Genomic DNA, 20,206 nt, shown 5'->3' with positions numbered 1-20,206 from the left:
GTCTTCCCCAAAAATCCTGTGGTTAATAAAATCCAAGGAAGACAGTTTCGTTCTTTAATTTATAACTTCACTTTATTGGGGGGAAAGCAGTAGATTAATAAGGAATTAAGTGGAAGCAACTGGTTTTGCATCTGGACCTAGTTACTATAAAAGAAATTCAGTATGAAGAGTTTCTATTTTTAATTAGAATAAAATGCATTTGTTTATCATTGTTAAAAAGCTAATTTGAAAGGCTTAATATTAATTAGTTCACATATGATTTGCTGGTAACCACATAACTAAGAAAAAATTTCAGGGATCAGAACTTAAAAGGCGCTCTAAAGTTCTGTCAAAAATAAACAAGCAAAACAAAACAAAACACCAGTTAAAACTAGAATTTTGTTTCCTAACACATCTTTTTTGGCAGTTCAACGACTTTACGGTGCCAAAGTCAAATCCTTGATTAGAATGTTTGTTTTGAATCCTATTTTTAAGTAAGCACTACCTTTTGTATCCCTTACTAGTCCTTATGAATCAGGCCTGTTTTTACTTCCTCTCCATTTGCTGAAAATGAACGTGAAGCACAGTTTCCATGGCCCCCTGGCTTCTGATCTGGAGTATCCATGAGCAGAATAATCACAGACAGTCTATGCAGACTTGATCAGTAGTTTCAGCTTCATATGTTGGTGTTTGGGACGGGCAGCCCAGGCCACCAGCCACCAGGCTCACAGTACAATGCCCGGCACCGCGTCAATCACACCAATCAGTGGAAACAGGTGGGGAAGCTTGTAATTCACCTATACAAGTGTGGAGAAAACGATGGGTTTTCTGAGAAAGAGCCTGTAGGCATTTCCCCCTTTTTTAACATCAGGATTATCCAGCGATATCAACAGACTAAGCTCAGTCCGCCAGGCTTTATTCAGATTCCAAAGCTTTGCCTCATCTGTAAATAAAATAAGTGGGAGACAACCACTCAAAGAGGGAAATCAGAGATTTAGAACACCTTGGGATGTGGCAACAACAAGAGTGTGGCAGGGGACAGGAAGGCGACAAGACAATGAGTCTTAAGCTTCCCTAAAACTAACAAGAGCTGTGCTTTTAAAAGCTTGTCATCTGAAACCAACACGGGGTTGAGAGAGAAAATTAGTGCATTCTGAGGCCCTTGCCTTAAAAAAAAATGAAAAGTCCACGTGCTTAAAAAAGACAACAACAGATACTAAAACTAAAATAAAACTGAATTACAAATTACTTAAACTCTCCCACCACGAATCCCCCAGCTGTCCCAGATTTTTCTCATCAAAGGAGGTTCTGTAATACAATCAACAAATCAGAGATGTAAACATGGAAGAAAAGAATAAGATCTCCTTGGTTACATGTAGGCCCATTAATCCAACATGGTTTCATGTATTTAAAAATCATGCTGAAGTCACTTTGGAATGTCTACAACCAATCATTTTTCCCAGTTAGGAACAAAGCTAAGAATGGGAATAAGAATAGAAAACAACAAAAAGTCATCAGTAAGGTAGCCCAAGAGTCATAGGATTTTATGAGATGCTATTAAACCAGTGAATGATTTTCCCATCCATTCCTTTCATATAATGGACTAGACGCCAACTCTGGTCATTGCTCTTTCCATCATCCTTCTCCCTCCTTTCTGGAAATGCGCACAAGTCAAATTCAGGGGTGTGGCTGGTGTAAGTCCTCTGGGCTGAGAATGAGGACCCCTGGAGCCTGGACCTACCACTGATACGAGCTGTGTGATGCTGGACCTCAGTTTCTTCAGAAGTCAAGAGAAAGAGTTAGACCAGATGGTTGGATAGGGCTGCCATAACAAAGTACCACAGATGGAGTGGCTTAAACCAGTGGTCACCAACCTTTTTGGCACCAGGGACCAGTTTCGTGGAAGACAGTTTTTCCACAGACCAGGGGGGCGGGGGTTGGGTCAGGCAGTAATGCGAGGGATGGGGAGCCACAGGGAGTGGAGGGGGAGCGGCAGATGAAGCTTCACTCGCTCGCCCGCTGCTCACCTCCTGCTGTGCGGCCCGGTTCCCGTGCACAGGTACCGGTCCATGGCCCAGGAGTTGGGCACCCCTGGCTTAAACAACAGATTGTATGCTCTCACAGTTCTAGAGCCTGGAAGTCCAAGATCTAGGCGTTGGCAGGTTTTGTTTCTTCTGAAATCTCTCTCCTTGGCTTGCAGGTGGCTGTCTTCTCCCCGTGTCCTCACGTCATGTCTGTGTCCTAATCTTCTCTTCTTATAAGGACACCAGTCAGAGTGGATTAGGGCCAACCCATACGACTTCATAATCACTTCTTTAAAGGTCCCGTCTCCAAATGCAGTTATGTTCTGAGGTACTGGCAGTTGGAACATATGAATTTTGGGGGGACACAATTCAGCTCATAACAGTCTCCAGGTTACCTTTCAATTCCAGAGTTCTCTGATTTCTTTTCTCTCTCAAATACTGCCTTTTCATTAGCTTATCTTCCCTTTTCTAACATGGAGAGACTCAGCCTGCTATCTTTATAGACTGCGGGGAACTGAGGCTGCACTTTTAGGCTGTCTGTAGTCTTCCTCCGTTTAAGTTAAAGCTACTCAGTAGGGTAGGCGGCACCATTCCAGACAGTAGGTGGGTCAACATGAATTTTCTGCACTTTTTCTAAAGACAGGACCATCGGGCCTATGGCCATTGGAGACTCTTCATTAAGGACCGTGAGAATTTTCTGCAATTATTTTTTGCAAGGACACCAACACTTCCACCTTACTCTGCCTTCCAGACTTACGTGTTGTTTATGTTCTTTCAGATTGCAAGAAACAGAATTGTGCTTGGGTTTTTTAAATCATTTGTTGAGTTGTTTTATTTTTCCATAAGGATACAAGGGCAAGTAAGGAAGACAGAATCTCAGCAAGGCTTTGCAGAGAATGAAACACTTAAAAATACTATGAAATTCCAAGGTTCTAGACAGCTCATTTCTTCAGGGAAGATAGCCGTTGTTCTTTACTCAGAGTGACTTCGGGTGACAAAATGATCATTCTATCTCTACCTCTACTGCTCCCTGAGTCTCTCTGATGTCTTTGAGTTCTACCTCCTTGACACAAGAGGACGAGTGGTTGGCCAGTTATCAGTCAGTACGCATGCACTGCCTCTGTTGGATAGAGCTCTTCTAGCAAACCACCCCATTGGATATTGGTTAGCTTAGCAATGGCTGGCTCCTGTCAGCTGTCTATGTCTGGTCCTATCAACCTCATGATGAGACCACGTGGCTCTAAGTAAGGTGACTAATGGCCAAGGACTTCCTTTGAGATGACATTAGGTGTTCTAGGTACTCTAAGATTTCAAAAAAGTAGAAAGTAGAGCCAGCAGTCAACTCGCTAACTATCCGCAGTATATCTCACGTTTTTCCTTCCATTTACCAGGAAGCTAAAGAGTAGTTTGTATTCATCGCCTTTACTCTCTCACCTTCATCCACTACTATCCTAATCTTTGAAATTCTGAGCCCACCTTCCTTAACTCTAACCGGAATTACCTGCCAATTTTAACATCAGTTTGTCATTTTCTCCTCAAACTTGCTGCTGCACTTAAAACTGTTGATGGAGCACCCTTACTTGCAAAGCCTCTTGCCTTGGCTTCTGTGACTGCATTATTCAGGGGATGGAAAGTGGACCACAAGCTGTAGGGAAAGCCTTGGAGTCAATGGCCCTGGATATGCATCCTGATTCTCCCCACTCAACATCTATGCAGCACTGTGTGTGTTAATTCTATTCCATTCAATACATTTATTTTTGTGTACCTATCATATTTGCGATGATGGAGTAATGGGGAGGAATTCCAGATAACACCAATGTTTGGACTTAGATGAATGAAAAAATAGATGTGCAGATACTTTAGCCTTACTCCTTATACCCAAGTAGACACTAAGATCTATTGATTCCACCTCCATAATATTGCTCACATTTATTCCTCTTCTTTATCCCTATTACCCTGGTAGAATTCCCCACTACCTTTGACCTGGCTTAGTGGTTAACAAACTGAGTTCTGAACAGCTCCTGGAAATCCCAGGGAGATTCCTCAAGGACTTCTGTAGGTGTCCTACAGACGGCAAGAAAGTGGTGTGGCCCCTCACAGGGACCGTTCCTGCCTCCTCATTTAAACAGGATCAGTTATGTGTTTTGTTTTGTTTGTTCTTGGAAAATACCTTTTTTATTTTACTTTTTTAAAAAATCCCACTGGCCCACGTATTGATTCTGTCGCATCGTAAGACTCTATCTTCAGAGTACCTCCCTTACAATCCACTTTATAGTTGGCTTTCAGGTCATTTAAAGCGAAGCACCCTTCTGATCATGTCCTTTCTCCACTGTCTGGAAATGCACTACTAGATACGGTAGCCATTAGCCATATATGACTATTAAGAATCTATAAAAGAGTGGATATATGTATATGTAAAACTGATTCACTTTGCTGTACGGCAGAAACTAACACAACATTGAAAATCAACTATACTCCATTAACATTTTAAAAAAGAATGAACCCTAAGGTAAAAAAATAAAAAAATAAATTAATTTAAACTAAATTAAAAATTCAGTTCATTAGTTGTGCTAGCCTATTTCAAGTACTTGATAGCCACATGTATCTCGGGGCCGCCATACTGCACAGCTCCTATTTGGAACATTTTCATCATTGCACAAGTTTCTATTGGATAGAGCTGGCCTAGCCCACTAGATAAAAATTTCTGACTTTGATTTAGGACTTAAATCTATCCTTTCTAGGCCCTTCTGCTGCTGTTTTCCTTCATACAATGCTCCAGTTAGACTGAACTGTTCCCAAATATACCTACTCACTTCTGCCTTCATGCCTCAGCTCACCCAGCCCTGCCCAGAGTACCCTTCACTCCGTCACTGTATGCCCAACCCTGCTCCTCACTGGGGGGCTGTCCTCCATGAAGTCCTTTAAAGCTTCCCAACTCAAAGTTATTCCCTTGTCCTGCGAATTCTCGTAGGATTTTAAATGATGCACCCTAATGTCATCCACCACCATTTCCTCACGGGCAGAATCAGTGACCTGGGGACCCAGCCACGCAGCCTCTAAAGAGTACATTGGGTATGTCACATCTGCCACTTCGGGTCTACAAGGTGGTTTTGGGGAGCTTTAGGGCTTCTTAGGAGTGCATGTATGAAACGCTCTAGAAATTTCCATCACTAGCTGAGAGACTGGAGATACTCTGAGGTCTCATAGTCCACAATTTGTGGTTAAGCCAAAGAGGGCAGCGTTTGTTAGTGTGTTATAGATAAGTATGTTACATATAAATCCTCTGAACACCAAGTGATGAGACATTGCCATAAGTTATACCCGAAAAGCAATCCCATCATTTACAGACACGTGTTAGGCGGAAACATCATTCTATTACCTTGGCCATACATTTGTGTTTGTTTTGGCTTTGTTTTAATCCCTATGGTGGGGATTAAAACAAAACAACAGGATCTGAGTTGATCAAATCTCTTGTGGTTGATCATCAAGATGGTAGGTCAGCTAGAGCTGGGGTTGAGCCAGTTACAGGACACCCTCGAAGAATCAGCTCTTCAGAGTTCAGTTCTCTCCCACTCTAGTCCCCTTTGATTTATACTCTACCAGCCTGCAGAGTCCTGACCTCACAGCGTAAGGCTCTAATCAGATAAGCTCACCATAAACCTTTCTTTATTCTCAAAACCCCTGCTCCATTCAAACCCCAGCTATACTTGAGCCACCTCAGGGGAGGGCCAGACTTCAGGAGGTACTTAGAGACAGGCAGACCGTCATCATCGGTGCAGGCTGCCAACTTTCTCAGGTTACTGTGAATGATTATAGATAAAGTCTGCTTTGAATTTGTTGGAAGAGGGGGAGACTTACAATGCATTTGGTTCAGGCAATTCATTTTAAGGGTTTGGGTTCCCCAATTTCCTGCAATCATAATAATGGTCCATTTTCACAGTTACTAGACTATCAAATCCTGTGTATATAAAATAAAGACCTAGAAAAAAATGGGAACTTTAAAATCTGTAAGTTAAAGTAGTGGTACAAATATTGTTTGGGACACTGTGAAACAGTAATCAGAATTACCCTCTCGCTATCAGAAGCTAACTGCGGCAGAGAGACTGCTTTTGCCACGTTTCTAGATGTAGTAAAGATTCGGTACAACGTTGTTTAGAAATCATAGGATTGCAGATCCCTTCTCCTCTTCAGGGATTAAGGAAAAGGCAACCTGCTCTACCACATTTAAAATGGAAAACAAGAAGTGTGGGTGGGGATTTTCTTCTCCTTTGTCTGCACATCCAGTCTGGGGGCAGCGTTATTCATCAGAAATAAGCTTTCTTGTTTTTTAGACTGTGTTTACGACGGTTTTCGAAAACGTCTTCCTTATGTATGCTAATTCGTTGGTTCTGAAGCCTTTTTCCATTCCGTCAAGCTCACCTTCCGAAAGGGATAGTGAAAAGTTAGGGGCTGGCTCCCCCTGGTGCCTTGGTTGGAGAACTGCAGCTGCATGTCTGAGACCATCTGCCAACGGATAAGAGTGCCCTCTAGTGCATAGAGGCAGAGTAAAGCTACAAATTAAATGCTAATTACTAATTAAATACTCATGAAAAAATGAAAACTACAAAATACTAACACTACAGGAAAAAAGTGACCAATTATGCCCGAACTATGTGCCAAGCATTGCACTAAGGGCCGGATGAGCATTGGTGCTTTGGCTGTGCGCTGCAGTGGGACACACCGTCCCCTAACACGGCAGCTTAAAATAATGATCGTTTGTTATCTCCCACGGTTTCAGTAAGCCAGGAATTCCACAGCAGCTCCGTTGGATGGCTCTGGCTGGAGGTTCCTCACGAGATTGCAGTCAGATGGTGACTGGGGCATCTCCAAGACTCGTTTTTTCACGTCTGGTGGCTGAGCTGGTGAGACTGGAAGAGCTGGGGCTGGAACATCCAGCACCTCTCCCTGCCTCTCCATGATGACCGTACCTGCCCTTTGGAAAGAATTCTCTCTCTGCTTTCTACCAAGATGCTGGTGTGTGTGTCTGTGTGTGTCTGTACAACTCGCACAGATTTACTTAGTGCGTTAAAGAAGGAACTGGCACGGTGACAACGATAGTTAAAAGAAGGAGAGGAAGAACTATTATATCTAGTCAGTGGATGAAAAGAATGCTGAAATAAGATTACAAATTAGATGGAAACCGATCAATGTCCTATAAAACAAAAGCACAATCGGTAGGATTTATTTTTTTCTACAGGACAGGAATAAATTGCAATGTATAGATCTTCTATAAGTGAACGTTAACTTTACAGATCCCTCTCTGTAGACCCTCCTCTGATTCCCCAGAATACCCAGACTTCTTTCAGGTTGGATCCCAACGAAGACGGCCAGGAGGAAGCTGCATTGCTTTTTATGACCCAGCCTCAGAAGTCATGCAGTATCACCTTGGCTGTGCCCCACTGAAAGAGGCAGTTACAGAGGGTCACTCAGGCTCAAGGAGAGGGAACGTAAGCCTCACCTGGGATGGGATATATATTTGGTGGCCATTTGTGTAAAAATACAATCGACAATTGTTTTACTTAATTCTCCCCCAAACTACATGAGGTTGCTACTATCATTATTCCAATTTTACAGTTAAGGGAATGAGGTCAAGAGACATTAAAACTGTGCTTCGTATGTCCTTTCTATGTCATACTGGAACATTGTCTAATAAGCCATGTGAAGTGTTATCTGTACATGGTTTTCAGTCTGGGCACTACTGACATTTTGGGCCAGGTAATCGTTTGTTGTAAGAGCTGTCCTGTGTATTGTAGGCTGTTTAGCAGCATCCCTGGCCTCTACCCACTTGATGTCAGTAGCATCCCCTCCCTCCCTCCCCTCAGTTGTAATAACTAAAAATGTCTCCAGACATTGTCAAGTATCTTGGTGGGGGAGTGCAACTCTGGCCCCATTAAGAACCACTGTTTTTGGGGAAGGTAACTTTGTTTGATTATTTACTATTGATTAGTAAAGTTCTGTAAAGGCTCTGTAAAGTTAACGTTCACTTATAGAAGATTTATATATTGCAGTTTATTCCTGTCCAGTAGAAAAAGTAAATCCTACAGATTGTGGTTTTTTTGTTTTATAGGACATTGATCAGTTTCCATCTAATTTGTAATTTTACTTCAGCATTCTTTTCATTCACCGACTAGATATAATAGTTCTTCCTCTCCTTCTTTAAACTATCATTGTCATCATGCTAGTTCCTTCTTTAACGTGTTAAATAAATCTTTGCCAGTTGCACGAGCGTGCAGACACACACAGACACAGACACATACACCAGCATCTTGGTAGAAAGCAGAGAGAGAATTATTTCCAAAGGGCAGGTATGGCCATCACGCAGAGGTGCTACTCGGGTCTCCCTTCAAGAAAGAACTAGCAGACGAGCTGTGAGAGGTACAATTAGCTGATAGCCTTGACTGAAGGGCCTCTGGGATCCACCACAGCAGTTGAGCTGAGGCTGTGCTTTTACGAGGCAGTCTTGAGCCAGTGTATGAGCCCAGTAGAGGTACCAGGGCCTAGGCCATTTCTGATCAATGTGGAAACCCTCCACCAGGCAGTCTTTGCTCTGGACCTCCCGTTGGGCTGGCTGAGACTTTTGCAGGGCAACACTGCAATTTGAGACCCTTCCTAACATATTCTTCTGCCTCCCAACTAACCTTTCACAGATAACAGGCCTGCATCCTGGTCTGCATCTACTGCAGAGCCCTTTCCTGCTTCAGGCACCACTCAAAGCTGGTAGCCACCATGCCACCCAATGTGTTCTTAGCTGTGGAAGGAATTGCCTCTAGAACTCAAAGAGGCCTACGAGGTACCGTGCTTCCTTCTCTGAGGCGGGGCTTCAAGATGCAGCGATTCGTCTTCGGCTTTGGAGGGGATATCCAGTGTGCACCTGACAACTGCACTTCCGAAAACTTCCCTGAAGTGGCAGTTCTCTGAATCTATGTGGAATTCTGAGTTGGTAGGTTTTTCTTTTTTCTTTCAGTATTTTAAAGATGTCACTCCATTATCTTCTGGGTTGTATATATTCTAATGAGAAATCTGCTGTAATTTTATTTGGACTGCCTTCAAGCTTTTTCTTTATCTTTGGGTTCCAGCAGTTTAACTGTTATTTGTCTAGGTGGATGTCTTTTCCTCACATTTATGCTGCTTGGGGTTTCCTGTACTTTCTGGATGTGCATCTTGAAGTCTTTCTCCTTACGTTGTTTTTGTTAGCACTTCAAATATTGTCTGTCCTATTCTTTCTCTTTTATTTTCCTTATATGGCATCAACTTCTCTTCCTCTCATGCTTTGACCCAGGTGTGACAGTGCTCATATCCTTAGAAGGGCCTGTCTTCTTTAAATTTCAGACTTCTTGGCTATCCTGCAAACTTAGTTCTCTGACGGGTTCAAAAAGAGTTATAATTTTATAGTTTATCTTGCACTTTCTTGTTATTATTGTGGAAGTGATGTTTTCTTTCTAAAATATAGCTTTCTATATATTTTTTTTTTTTTAAATCTTTTGGCCGTGCTGCATGGCATGTGGGATCTTAGTTCTCAGACCAAGGATGGAACCTGCGCCCCCTGCATTGGCCGCGCAGAGTCTTAACCACTGGACCGCCAGGGAAGTCCCTAGTTTTCTATATCTTAAGGATAAGTGAAACTTACCATAATTTTTAATTTTGTTATAATTTAAAATTTAGATAAATGATGCAAAAATAGTATGAGAGGCTACTAAATAAGCTTTATCCAGATTCATCAGTTATCTACATGTGCCTCATTGCTTTATCACTCTCTCTCTGTCTCTCTGCCTTTCTCTCTCTTTATATATATTTATCTACCTATGTCTGTATTTATATATCTTATGAATTATTCGAGAACTGGCTGGAGTCATTGTATCTTTTACCCGAAATACTTTAAAGATCATTTTTGTGAGGACTTTCCCTTATAAACAGTAGTATATTTATCACAATCAATATGCTTAACATTAAGAACATATTTCTATATCTATATCATTCATATATATAAAAATTAAGCTTACAATACACAGAAGGACTTCTCAGAATTGCCAACCCATACCCCTGTAAAAAGCAATCCTATTAACTAGGGCTCAATATCTCTCTACAGTTTTTTCAGGTAAAATTTAAGTACATTGAAATGCATAAATTATAAGTGTTCAATTTAATGAGGTTTAAAAATGGACATACTCCTAATATCACACTGAAATTTAACCTCTTTATGAAGACTGCCTAGGCTAGCCGCCACATGCAACTTGAACATCCCTCTACTACAAAATTTACTGCAAATATTTCTCTATATGTTCACTAGACTACGAACTCATTAAAGAAAGAGACTATGCTTCTTCAGTTTGGGGCCCCCAGTTTCAAACCATATCTGGCATATAATGAGGTATCAATAAAAGTTTGTTAAATAAGTAAAATGGCAATTGGAACAAATAGCCCGCAGTTTAAATAAGGGAGCTGTGTAATGTTCAAGTTAAGATCTTCCTACTACTTCTACTAAATCACCAGTAAGGAATGTATGATAAAAATTGTCAAGACACGAAAGGAAAAAAAAAGACAGCAGTTGGAACACTGATAAATCATTATGTTCTTAGAACTCTTTACAAAGACATGAAACTCTTTTAATCATTCATGCAGCATTTTCAATTGGTGGGTGGTACAAATTACTACCACTTTTTTTATACAGTAAAACTTTCAGTTTTAACAAGATATTTAAAAGCAAATATATGTTACCTATCCAAAACCTAATGGAGAAGAACTTTTATGTAGCTCCTGGTTGATATTCTAACACCTGAGATTTACTATTTTCAGTTGTCTAAAAGCAGTGGTAGTCAAATCTGTTGACAGACCGCTATTTCCTCAATATCACTAACTATCTTGGCAAAGGGATAGGCTACGTGAATTGAAATTTAATTATGCAGTTGCTTCAGAGTCATGTCTGTAGTTGCTCTTCTTTTTCTTATTAAAAAAACAAAATATACACTCTTTTGAATATAATTAACTAAGTAAATGTTTTTAATTCCTGTGAGAAAGTACTACAGAACAGTTTTATATAGTAAAACTAACCCTAAAATAGATACATAGAGTCAGGAGTTTTCTTGTAGTTCCCTTATCTGTTTCAAGTCTTCAGAGCTTATTGATACGCTATTTATATTTCCTAGGATAACCGATCAAATCCTTCTAATCAATAAAAATTCAGCTTAAGAATCATTTCCCCTTTGGATCTTTGTAATAACAAGTAAGTAGTATCACCTCTGCTCAACTGCCATACCTTATATACAACTCTATTCTTATACTTTCTCACGCTATATTTTAGTGATGCATTTTCATATCATTCTCTTCCACTACACCAAGACAGTCCATTAGAACTTTTTGGATGATTGAAATGTTCTATATGTGTTCTAGTCACTACTGTAATAAAAGTATAGCACTAGACTCTGAGCTCTGTGAGGGCAGAGACTGTACCTTATTCACTTTTATGTATCCAGTACCTAGGACATAGCAGATCCTTGATAAATATGTGGGGATAAACACAACCAATCAATCAAAGAATAAATCAAGGGATTTCCCTGGTGGCACAGTGGTTAAGAATCTGCCTGCCAATGCAGGGGACACGGGTTTGATCCCTGGTCCAGGAAGATACCACATGCCACGGAGCAACTAAGCCCATGAGCCACAACTACCGAGCCTGAGCTCTAGAGCCCACAAGCCACAACTACTGAGCCTGTGCACCACAACTACTGAAGTCCATGTGCTCTAGGGCCCATGTGCCACAACTAATGAGCCCACGTGCTGCAACTACTGAAGCCTGTGTGCCTAGAGCCCGTGCTCCACAAGAGAAGCCACCGCAATGAGAAGCCCGTGCACTGCAACGAAGAGTAGCCCCCGCTCACCACAACTGGAGAAAGCCCGTGTGCAGCAACGAAGACCCAATGCAGGCAAAAATAAAATAAATAAATTTTAAAAAAAGAGAATCTCTTTAAAAAAAAAGAATAAATTAAACATTTTACAGTGGTAGAGTCGAAGAAAATCTACTTACAACCAATACCAGGCAACTGCTACATGAGGTAATGGGAAAACTAATTAGTAATCTCTGATTTCTCAGTGGATTAAAAAGTAATGCAAATAGATTTCCAGTAGTGGAAAAGTAGCTTCTATCAGTCAACTCACTCTCAGAGAACAACTATAAACTCTAAATAAAATACAAAATGTAATAATTTGAAGGCAGTCAGTGGAACTAAGAGAAACGAAGTAAATCTATATTTGAAAGAAGTAAATGGCACAGGGTAATTTTCCTGTTTTGATACAGATTTTTGTTTGAGGCTAAGCCCTAGTTTCAGCTTGCTGAGTGGCTAAAATTCTAATAGAAATCCATAGTCTTACTGGCTTGGAAAGCCATAGGTCAGAGTCTGGGGACACCACACAGCTGGAACCTGAGGGGGGTTGGAATCCTGGAAAGGTGAAAGCGATAGACATGGTGGGGAGAGGGGGATTCTGTATATAAACTTGGCCAAAATCTCTGGTTGATCCCTGAACTACATACACATGGGGTAAACTTCAAATAGGCCAATTAAATCTAAAAGAAAGGCAATAAGTGGAAACTGACCTTGAGATGACCCAGATGTTAGAATTAGCAGATAAGGATTTTAAAGCAACTATTATAACCATCTCAAGGATTTAGAGGAAAACACATTTATGATTAACAAATAGAAAATCTTAGCATAGAAACTGAAACCACAAAAAAGAACCAATTGAAAATTCTAGAAATGGAAAATATAGTATTTACAATTTAAAATTTACAAAGTGGCTTGACACAGACCGAAATGAGAAAAGAGTAAGTAAATTTGAAAATAGATCAATAGAAAGTGTCTAAGTTGAAAAACTGAAAGAAAAGGTTGGAGAAAATAGAGTGTCAGTGAGCTATGCAGGCACTGTAGAAAGGTCTAACATTTGTGTACTTGCTGTCTTAGAATAAGAGAGAAAAAATATATAAGGAAATGATAGTGATAATTTCCCCAAATTTGGTGAAAGGCATGCATTTACACATCTAACAAGTCCAGTAAACCCCAATCAGGAAAAATACAAAGAAAAGCATATCTAGGCACATCAGAGTCAAACTTCTAAAAGCCATAGTTTAAAAGAAACTCTTGAAAGCAACTGCAGACTAGCTACAGATTAATTTATTACATGCAGTGGAATGATATGATTTAACAATGATTTGTTGTCAGAAACACTGGATACAAGAAGGTAATGGAATGACATCTCTAAAATGCTGAAAGAAGAAAAAAGTCAATTCAGTGTAGTGAAAATAGCCTTCAAGAATGAAAGCAAAATAAAGATAGATGGAAACTAAGAGAACTTTTTATCAGCAGACTTGCAGTACAAAAAACCCACAGAAGTTCATCAGTTGAGAAAAATTGATGCCAAAGGGACATTCAAATGTTCAGAGGAAAGTGAAGTACCAAAAATGATAGATGTGTGGCTAAATATAAAAGATTTTTTCCGTAGTTTTTTAGAAATATGTATGACTGTTTAAGCAAAAATTATAACATTTTATTGTTTGATTTATAATATTTGTAGATGAAATATAGAAAACTAAAAAATAAAGAAAGGAGCTTAAAAATCTATATTTTTTGAAAGACCATTATATTTTGTATGAAATGGTCCAATATTAAAAGTAAGAAAAATGTGAAAAATTAAGGATACTGTATATATTGTGGTTCCTAGAGCAACCAGTTGAAATAATGCAAAATGATATAACTGAAACGCCACAATCCCTTGAAAGGGGATTCTCAAAAAGATTCAATTAAATCAAAAGAAATTAAGAAAGTAGGAACAGAGAATCAAAAAACAAATACAAAAATGATGGGACCAAAGGAAAACAACTAGTAAAATGGTTGGTCCAAACTCAACCATATCAATAATTGGATTAAATGTAAATGGACTAAACACTCCAAATAGTAGTCAGAAGTTCTCAGAATAGATAAAAAAAATAAGACCCAACATAATCTCTCCATAAGAGATGAACTTAAAATATAAAAATACAAAGAGGTTGAAAGTAAATGATATCCAAAGATAAATCATGCAAACAGAAAACATAAGAAGGTTGGAATAGGTAGATTAGCATGAGATATAACAGATGCCAAGGCAAAGAGTATTACTAGAGATAAAGAGAGACACACTAGAATAAAAAGGATAAATTTATTAAGACATAAGAATCATACATGTATGTGCCTAATAAAAGAGGTTCGAATACATTAGATGAAAAAGTAACATAATTAAAGGAAGAGACAAATCCACAATTACAGTGGAGTCTTCTCTCAGCAATTGACAGAACAAATAGACAAAAGATCTCAGTAACACTATAACTTCCTTCACCTAATTGACATTTATAGAACACTACACCTAACAATTGCAGGATAAACATTCTTTTCAAGTGCACATGGCATATTAACCAAGATAAACCATTTGCTGGACCATAAAACACGTTCTAATATATTTTAAAGGATTGAAATAATATAGACTATGTTTTCTGATCACAGGCAATTAGTTAGAAATCAACAACAATAAGATATGTAGGAGGGATAAAACCTAAATATTTGGAAATTAAACCACATACTTGTCAATAATTTATGGGTAAAGGAAAAATGACAAGGTACATTAGAAAATATTTCAAACTGAATTATAATGAAAATATAGCATATCAAAATTTGTGAGCTACAGCTAAAGGAAAATTTATAGCTTTTAAATGCCTAGATAAGGAAAGGATAAAGGTATAAAATCAATGACCTAAGAGTCTACAGTAAGACCTAGAGAAAGTAGAGCAAAGTACAGACGGTCCCCAACTTACAATGGGTCAACTTACGAATTTTGAACTTTACAATGGTGCAAAAGCAATGTGCATTCAGTAGGATTTGAATTTACAATTTTGGTGTTTTCCCAGGCTAGTGATATGTAGTATGATACTCTCTTGGGATGCTGGACAGCGGTAGCAAGCTGCAGCTTCCAGTCAGTGCCACAATCACAGGGTAAACAACTGATACACTTACAACCATTCTGTTTTTCATTTTCAGTACAGTATTCAATAAATTACATGAGATATTCAACACTTTATTATAAAATAGGCTTTGTGTTGCATGATTTTGCTCAACTGCAGGTTACTGTTAAGTGTTTTGAGCATGTTTAAGGTAGGCTAGGCTAGCCTATGATGTTCGGTAGATTAGGTATATTAAATGCATTTTCGACTTAGGATATTTTCAACTCACAATGGGTTTATTGGGACATAACCCCATTGTAAGTTGAGGAAGATCTGTAAATCCAGAGTAAGTAGAATGAAGGAAATAGTAAAGAGGAGAAATCAATGAAATAGAAAATAGATAAATGAAAGAGAAAATTAACACATAAATTTTTTTTCTTTTTGAGAGAATAACAAAGTTGATAAGCCCTACATAGGTTGATAAAGAAAAAAATAAGAAAAATTACCAATATCAGGAATAAATGTGTGAATATACTATGGATGCTACAGATATTGTAAATATACTACAGATGCTACAGATATTGTAAACTTTATGTTAATAAATTCAACAACTAGATGAAATTTCTGAATAAAACAACTTACCGAAACAGACACAGAAGAAATAGGAAATTTTACTGGCCCTATTAAGTAAATTGAATTTGTTATCAAAATCTTTTCTCAAATACAACATCGGGGTCAGATGGTTTCACTGGTGAACTCTGCTAAACATTTAGGTAAGAGATCAATCTTACACAAATGCTTTCCAAAACAGAAGAGGAGGAAACACTTTGCAATGTGTTTTATGAGGCTAGCATGACCCTGATACTAAATCTGACACAGACATTTTTAAAAAAGAAAATTAAAACACCAGTCATGTCAAACTGCCCACCTAATTTAGTTTCCTTCCTCCACTACCAACAGGCAGACAAGCTTCCCTGAATTGGGGGGAGGGGAGGGAAGAGCAGGCTGGCTGGCTGGTGGGCGACAATATCAAACTTTTGCACAGCCCCCAACTGAACATGGAAGATAATGCAGTCCAATCTGACTTTCTTTAGGTTCCTGAAAGATCTGGACAGAAGCCAGAAGTGGGTGAAGAAATGTAAGATATGTGACTTAGAAGATAAAACACCTGATCTGCTAAGCAAACATTACTGCCAAATGCTTTAAGAAACCTATGGTTTGTAGAACGAGTACTTTAAAAGGAGTTCTTTGAGATTATGCTATGCCAGCAGTAGTTGATTTCACCAGTCATCTGAATAATCCACGTGGAGACATTGAAAATTAGTAAAATAACTGAATGATCATGAAATAAGAACACAAACAGAAAAAGAAATGGTAAAACTTCTGAACAGGAACAAACTCAGAAATAAAGAAACCATAGCAATCCTCATCACTCCAACGCACAGGAAGAAGGTAAAGAACAAGATTTGAAGGCATTTTTATCCTTAAACTTCGCAGAGAAAGAAAACAAGGAGCAGCTAAAATCTTCATCTGAAGTTTGATTTTTATAAAGCACAAGTCTGGATTAACATGAAGCTGACAAAATCTCTAAAGATATCTTTTCTCCTGCTGGAGTGCAGAGGATATTCTGGTGAGGCAGTTCTGAGAAAGTGCTTCGAGACAGTAGCAGTTACACATCCATCCTTTTGAAAACACAGCAGAAATAGGTGCTGGACACTGCAAGAGTGCCATTGGAGAGAAACAGGGAAGTGAGAGGCTCACCTCTTCCATTATCACTGATAATAAGATGGACATAGTAGGGGAGGAACAATCACCAGTACTGGTGAGGTTCATCAATGAATCTCAATCCAGACCGAGGAATATGAGCTTTCTACCTTCTGAAGTTGATGCAGAAATTCTAGCTATGAACTTTCACACTATGATAATGGAAGAGTGGGGGACAAACATGGAGCACTGATGTGGTCTGGCTTAGATTATGTCTAGTGGACTTTCTCCCAAACTCAACTCATGGTAACTAGACTTTTAGAGAAACAACCCCAAAATATCTACACAGTCTATTCTTCCTCTGCCTTAAATACGTAGTTGTCAAAAGCAGCGTCTGTTGTGGGAGTATCTGTTGCTTTGGGGGAAATTAAAGATGTTTGTTCTTTTTTCTGTTGATCACAACTACTTTAGAACTTAACAATGTAATACCTGTCCTCTTTCAGAACAGTGAAGGATAAAAGGCACATGAACTGAAGGAAGTTTGCCAGTCTCAATGAATAGGTGGGTATGATGCTTTTGAAAATTTTGTAGAACTCCTGTAAATACTCGTTTTGTGTTTAGATGGTATAAATAATGATGCGAATCTAACGAATGTTAGATAGAATAACTTTATAGCTGGTTGAGCTTTTGTTCTCTGTAGTGCAGCAACAGATTTTGTTTTAATTATTATTGTTGTTCATAAAAATATCCTATTTTTTAAAATAGCCTTTGGAAAAAATTTCCAGGGCCGCATGTCCAATATTTCTTTGCAGCAGAGTTGCACTCTATGAAGAGATGGAAAATATTTATGTTTATCGTAAATTTTGATTTGAGAAAGCCATGATTGAGCACCAAACTTGATATTTAAATGGAATTTCCTGGAACTTCCTCTGGACTCAGCAAGATAATCTCAACTAACCATTAAGAATTAGTATAAACAAATAATTAGTATCCCAACAATGAAAGACATTATGCAGGACGTTAAAGATATTTTCTTACAATAGCACCTCACAAGTTCTTTTTTTTCTAAATTTTCTTAGGTTTTTTTAAAAATTAATTTTTATTGGAGTATGGTTGCTTTACCATGTTGTGTTAGCCTCCACTGAACAACAGAATGAATCAGCCGTACACATACAGATATCCCCTCTCCTCCCTTCTGGACTTCCCTTCCATTTAGGTTACCACAGTGCACTAGGTGAGCTCCCCGGTGTTATACAGCATGTTCCCATCAGTTGTCCATTTTATACATAGTATCAATAATGTATATTTGTCAATCCCAATCTCCTAATTCCTCCCACCCCACCCTTTTCCCCACTGGTATCCATACATACAGCAATCCCACTACTGGGCTTATACCCAGAGAAAACCATAAATCAAAAAAACACATGCACCCCAATGTTCATAGCAGCACTATTTACGATAGCCAGGACATGGAAGCAACCTAACTGTCCATCAACAGAGGAACGTATAAAGAAGCTGTGGTACATATATATAACGGAATATTACTCAGCCATAAAAAGGAATGAAATTGCGTCATTTGTAGAGATGTGGATGGACCTAGAGAGTGTCATACAGAGTGAAGTAAGTCAGAAGGAGAAAAGCAAATATCGTATAATAATGCATATATATGGAATCTAGAAAAATGGTACAAATGATCTTAGTTGCAAAGCAGAAATAGAGACAGATGTAGAAAACAAATGTATGGGTACCTCACAGTTCTTAAATGCTTATGTCTTATAGCACCAGTCCTGGAACAGCTCACATTCAACACCATGCCAACATGTACCAAAGTGACTTATCCATTCCCAACACACTCTCTGCCAACCTTCATTGTTGGAGAATCAAACAAAACACAGAGAAAAGGACACAGAACTTCCATTAACCATGTACAAAGCCCCCTACCTGTCTCACTTCAATTTTTTCTTAATGTCTATGCATGGCTGAAGGTCCTGCGTATTCTTCCTTGATGAAGTTTGAGAATGAGAGCAATGAAATTAGATGAAAGCATCTTAAGCATAATTAAGAAATATTTCAACAGACCAGAGGTCAAATAACTTTACTTTAACATAAATCTTGATATAAAATATGATCTTAATTTAATGGTAGACACATATATCAAACTATGAATTTAAGCCAGAGTTTCCTACAAGTACTTTAAAAAGAGCACTGGGGGTTTCCCTGGTGGCGCAGTGGTTGAGAGTCCGCCTGCCGATGCAGAGGACACGGGTTCGTACCCCAGTCCGGAAGGATCCCCCATGCTGTGGAGCGGCTGGGCCCATGAGCCATGGCCGCTGAGCCTGCGCATCTGGAGCCTGTGCTCTGCAACGGGAGAGGCCACAACGGTGAGAGGCCTGCGTACAAAACACTGAAAATACCTAAGAGAAGTTTTAAAAATTGGTTTTATCCTTACAGTTGATATTTGGAGGAAAAGCTCTAAGGTGTATGTAGGCCATTCAATCACTGACTATTTGCTTCTGAGCCTTCCATTGAATGCATTGAACATTGATAAACTGCTGGTTAAATGACTGTTTGAACTTTTACTCTCTGAAAACCTCTCATTTCAGAAGACAGCACTGAAAGAACATTTCATTTCTCTGTGATTTCTCTTGGTGGTACTCCGGGAAAATTTTAGTTGAGTCACTTGAAATAGAACATTATTACTGCCATGAATCAAATTATTAGGTATTAGTTTCCAGTTCTTTGAGGAAATAAATGTTGGAGAGGTGTGGGGAGAAGGAATATATTTCAAAAAATACTGCAATAAAGCTCAGGACTGACCATTGACTGGTAGGTGTTTTAGTATGTGGTTAAAAATCTGTAATGGGCAGTTGAGGAAATTACCAACAAGTAGAATAAACTTTGAGATCACCAAACAGAGATTGCAATGTAGATTTTGTCTCCATTAAGTAGAAAATTGAAGTTCGAATAGAAAGCAATCCACTGTGGTTCTTCTTCTGGATGTTATTTACAATCATTGTCGAATTTATACCTTAGCTGAGTATAGTCTATCTAGCAGGTGTACATTGAACACTTTTGTTTCATGGTCAAGATAGAATCAGAAGCCAAGGCTACTGACCATCTATTTGACTGTTTTTTCTCTCCATGACCATACCTACTGCCTTGTTTTTTTGTTTGTTTGTTTTTTGTTGTTGTTGTTTTGTTTTTGCGGTACGCAGGCCTCTTACTGTTGTGGCCTCTCCCGCTGCGGAGCATAGGCTCTGGACATGCAGGCTCAGCAGCCATGGCTCATGGGCCCAGCCGCTCTGCGCCATGTGGGATCTTCCCGGACCGGGGCACAAACCCACGTCCCCTGCATCGGCAGGCGGACTCTCAACCACTGCACCACCAGGGAAGCCCTGCCTTGTTTTGATTTATAAAAATTACCTGGGAAAAATAGGAATTTTTTTTTGCTTATATAAAAATAATACAGAAATTATTGCTGTTATTCTGGTGAGAAAAATGT

The 20,206-nt window shown here is 39.0% G+C and overlaps 1 pseudogene; it reads left to right on the top strand.

Annotated features, from left to right (window-relative positions):
- The first annotated feature begins 8,768 nt into the window (after positions 1-8,768).
- Positions 8,769-18,869, top strand: LOC136129705 (52 kDa repressor of the inhibitor of the protein kinase-like; annotated as a pseudogene).
- The last annotated feature ends 1,337 nt before the right edge of the window (positions 18,870-20,206 follow it).

Source organism: Phocoena phocoena, chromosome 10, assembly GCF_963924675.1.
Source record: "Phocoena phocoena chromosome 10, mPhoPho1.1, whole genome shotgun sequence".
NCBI classification, from domain to species: Eukaryota; Metazoa; Chordata; class Mammalia; order Artiodactyla; family Phocoenidae; genus Phocoena; species Phocoena phocoena.
Note: the sequence above shows the minus strand (reverse complement) of the source record. Positions and strands in the feature narration are given on the sequence as shown.